Source organism: Microtus oregoni, unplaced genomic scaffold (genome assembly GCF_018167655.1).
Source record: "Microtus oregoni isolate MIOR12 unplaced genomic scaffold, Mior012 000049F_ref0000343, whole genome shotgun sequence".
In the NCBI taxonomy this organism is placed as follows: domain Eukaryota; kingdom Metazoa; phylum Chordata; class Mammalia; order Rodentia; family Cricetidae; genus Microtus; species Microtus oregoni.
This window is the reverse complement of record NW_024543223.1, coordinates 1994987-1999796: the sequence shown is the minus strand read 5'-3', so window position 1 is coordinate 1999796 and position 4810 is coordinate 1994987.

Genomic DNA, 4810 nt, shown 5'->3' with positions numbered 1-4810 from the left:
GGATGATAAAAACCACCACTCTACCTTTTGGAAATGTGGGTGTTGTGTTCTCAAAATTACTTCCTTCTGTCTGGGAGCAACAGCGTCTTTAGGGGATCCTGAAAAGAAAAATTTGGGTTAATTGTCAAATCCTAGGAAAGGGAGCTGTATTATCTGTTGTCTAGTCTCTGCATAATAGAAAAGTGCAGAGACTCAAACCTCAAATCATGTACAGGAAGCTAGATGGGCCTGGAGGGATGGCTCAGCCGTTAAAGGCTAGGCTCACAACCAAAAATATAAGGAAGCTAGATGAAGCCTTTTTCTAGAATTAATTAGTAGTATATGTGACCATTAATATTATGACAAAAGTTTTAAAAATATATACATATATAAATATTAATCATAATATTTGAGATATCTATACCTTAAGAAAAACTTTAAAGAATCAAAATAAAACTAAAGGATTATGGAAATTAAATAGTCCCTCAAGTTTTGTTTTTCTTCTGGCCCATATCAGGTGGCTCTTCTGACATGAGACAGAGATTTTGGATTTTATTTTAATAAGTATGGTTGGGATTTGAAAAGGAGAGAGCCACACTCCAACTCCAAAGCCAGCTTTAATTTTTAATTGGACCAGGACTGTTGTCCATTTGTATTTTATGCCTGTAGAGAACTATGAAACAAACATTTGGAAAATTTATGAAATTTTATCTTGTTGGAAATGTGATATAACAATACGCCAATTTACTCTTTTTCTTGGCCTTTTTTTTTTTTGGATGATTTGTCCTGTTTGTTCAGATGTCTTATTTTCCAGTTATCTTCAGGTTTCTTACCTGGATGCCTCCATTCTTCTGAAAAGACAAAAATAAAACCCTTTCCCAACCATAATTTTGGGGAGGTTCTCTTACAGCAAGTTATATCTGGTCAAATGAAAAGCATTTGTTAGTTTTATAGGTTAGTTTAGATTGAGCAGTCATGCCGGGCAGTGGTGGCACACAGTTTTAATTCCAGCACTTGGGAGGGAGAGGCAGGCAGATACATGTCCTGATTTCCATTCTCAGGTCCACACATCTTTATAGTATACTGGTTGAGTTAATTTCATAGTTTTTTTTCTATTATCCAATATCTCTCTGCAACTGTTCCTTTTTCATTAGAATTTAGAAAATTCAAAGTTAATAAAGAATTATGCAATCTATTTCTGGGGGTCTTTATTACCCCTCTCTGTTTATTTAGCATATTCTTTAGAGTTCAGTTTGATCTTTCTATGGCTGCTTGCTCTGTAGGATTGTGTGATATGTATGTAATATGTTTTATATTGTAATAAGCAAAAAACTGTTTCATTTTACTAGACACATTTGCTGGAGCATTTTCAGTTTTAATTTGTACAGGTATACCCATGATGGCCATAACTTCTAGCAAATGTGTGATTATCAAACCAACCTTTTTAGAACTCAAAGTGGTTGCCCATTGAAATCCTGAATAGTTATCATTGGTGTTGGGTACATATTTTAATTTCCCAAATTCTACAAAATGAAACACATTCATCTTTCAGATTTTATTCCTTTGAGTACCCTTTGGATTACTTCTTGTACTTTGTGGAGTTTGGTTGTATGTAACATGAGGGTCTGCTTGTTGGGGTTTTTGTTCTGCCCAGTTCCCACAGCCTGTACATCCCAAAGAAATCACACAGAATTCTACATTAATCATAAACTGATTGGCCCATTAGCTCAGGCTTTGTATTAGCTCTTATTACTTATATTAACCCATTATTCTCATCTATGTTAGACACATGGCTCAGTACCTTTCTCAGCCAGCAGGTCACATCCTGCTTCTTAGGTATCTGGGGAGGATTGTGGAAAGAGCTTCCTTCTTCCCAGAATACTCCTGTTCTCATCACCCCATCTCTACTTCCTGTCTGGTTTTCCCGCCTATACTTCCTGCATGGCTATTGGCCAATCAGCACTTATTTAAAATATAATCGACAGAATATAGAATTGTCCCAAACTAGTTGTATAAAGAACAAGTTGGACATTTCTTTATATTGTCCTTAGCCTGTTGCCAAGTGATGGAAAAATCTTTTTTTAAACCTTTACTATTGACATGATGGGTTTTATGAAATTCTGAGGACTCCAGCATATTTCCTATCAATAGTTGATTAATTTCTTCGTTAGCTTGTGCTAGATGGTCTGGCAGACCCATATGTGATTGGATGTGTGTTATATATATATGGGATGATTCCTATTCCTGATAATTTCTTGTGACTGAATAAATAATAAAGTCAATTCTGTATCATCTGGTATAAATTCAGCAGTCTCAGTGTGCTAAACAACTCTTTATGCATATTGTGAATCAGTTACTGTGTTGAGAGGTTCAGCAAAATCCATTAATACCATGAGAAAAGCATATAATTTTCACTTTTGGACAGAATCATCAGGGCTTTGAGTCAATCTAACTAAATTTTCTGGTTTGTAACATGCTTTTCCTGATTTGTTTGCATCAGTATAGAATGCAGGGCTCCAGATATTGGTGTTCCCCATATAGTGTGAGGAAGGATCCAGTCAGTTCTCTTTATTAATTAAATTCTCTTGCCTTTAAGATACCTGTTATTAATCTCTCCAAAAAAATTACTGCAAACTCTTTGCCAAGGTTTATTTTCTGCCCATAATTTGTCAATCTCATCATTAATAAAAGGTGCTACAATTTCTGCTGAGTTTATTTCTGCTAATTGACAAAGTCTCAGTTTTCCTTTTAGAATCAAATCAAAGAACTTTTTAATTTTTAACTCTGTTTATGTAGTAAAAGATTAATTCTAAGATAATATCTTCATTCTGCATTGATATTCCTGTAGGAGATTGCATAGAGGGTAAAATAACCAGAATGCAATCTGATGGAGGAGGGTCATCTGTCTATGTGTTACTCTCATTGGCTAATAAAGAAACTGCCTTGGCTTTTTGATAGGGCAGGATTTAGATAGGTGGAGTAGACAGAACAGAATGCTGTCTGGTGCTACACAGATTATTAGAAATGGGTTAATCAAGATGTGTGCATTAGTCAATAAGAGGCTGGAACTAGTGGTCAGGCAGTGTTTAGATGAATACAGTTTGTGTGTTGTTATTTCTGGGGCTAAGCTAGCCATGTGGGAGCCGGGTGGGATGAAAGCAGGCCCACCCACAGCTCCATCACTACAGCAATCAAACTCTCGATCCAAATAATTCACATGTGCATTTTGTAATTTATTTTTCACCAAAGCCAATTCTCTTTCAGCTTCAACTGATAATTTTCTTGAACTATTTAAATCCTAGTTACCATGCACATGGGGTTGTGATGAAGAAGCACACGTGGTGGGAGCTGCCTGAGGCAGAGCCAGTCAGTCTAGGGTGGGTACATCTGGTGGTATTTAGATCCCAGGTGTTTCTGGAGTTTGGATGGCAGCTGAAACTGTTGTAGAAAGGCTGAACAGGACACTCTCAAAGTCGATTGGAGGCTTGGGGAAAAAAGGAAAGAAAACCTAGTTGGCAGGGCAGTGACTCTGGTGTAGGGTCCATGGGTCTACCCCTGCTCCTGGGGTTCATCTTGAGGACAGTTTCTGGCCCGCCAGCTAAAACATCCTGTTTGTTCCTGTACTCCTTCTGCCCCCCTTGTGGTTAGCTATAGGCCATTGTTTACTCCATCTATATCTACACAATGTAAAGTAATATTCCATAGGCACTCCAAAGCTGCCACCCAGAAGAAAATAAAAAAAGGCAGCACCCACACACTGAGACAATGGGGATGTTCTATCGGGAACTCACCAAGGCCAGTTGGCCTGGGTCTGAAAAAGCCTGGGATAAGTCCGGACTAGCTGAACATAGCGGACAATGAGGAATACTGAGAACTCAAGAACAATTGCCGTGGGTTTTTGATCCTACTGCACGTACTAGCTTTGGGGGAGCCTAGGCAGTTTGGATGCTCACCTTACTAGACCTGGATAGAGGTGGGCAGTCCTTGGGCTTCCCACAGGTCAGGGAACCCTGATTGCTCTTCAAGCAGATGAGGGAGGGGGACTTGATCGGGGGAGGGGAAGGGAAATGGGAGGCGGTGGCGGGAGGAGGCAGAAATCCTTAATAAATAAATAAATTTAAAAAAAAAGAAAAGAAAAGAAAAAAAGGCAAATTGAAAGTCATCTGGTTTGAACACTATCTAAGGTAACCTCAGTGAGTAAGAGGTGCCATATGGTTAGTGTAATGGTTTAGATAAAATGCCATGGTTCCCCTGAGGGATGCAGCGGCAGAAACACTGCAGGTCCCTGAGGGGTGGCAATGGGCAGCGGGCCACGAGATCACGGTGGGCCATGCGGCAGGTCCCCGTGTAGTGGCAGTGGGCAGCAGACCATGAGACCATGCCACAGGTCCCCGAGTGGTGGCAGGTCCTAAGGTCCAGGGCAGACCACTAAGGCAGCCAAGTCCCAGGCAGGAAGCCTCACGATGGGTGAGAGACAAACACCGATAGGCATGCCATGCAGAGTGAAGTTGGATATTTATTTAGTGGGTTATGGAGGGGAAGGGGAAAAGGGAAAAGACGAGAGAGAGAGAGAGAGAGAGAGAGAGAGAGAGAGAGAGAGAAGAAACAGAGGGGGAAGGGAAGATGTGGGGAGAAGGGAGAGAAAGAAGCTGCCTCTTCGAGATAGAGAGATTGAAAATGAAGGGACTCAGGCTGGAAGCTGAAGATCAGCTTGCCTCAGTGGATGGGGTGGCATGGGAGTGGACATGGTTTGTCTCTTAAAGGGACAGGACAGACCATTACAGTTAGTACACAAGAGGGGGATTGGCTGTGAGTATAGGTCCTGTGTTAG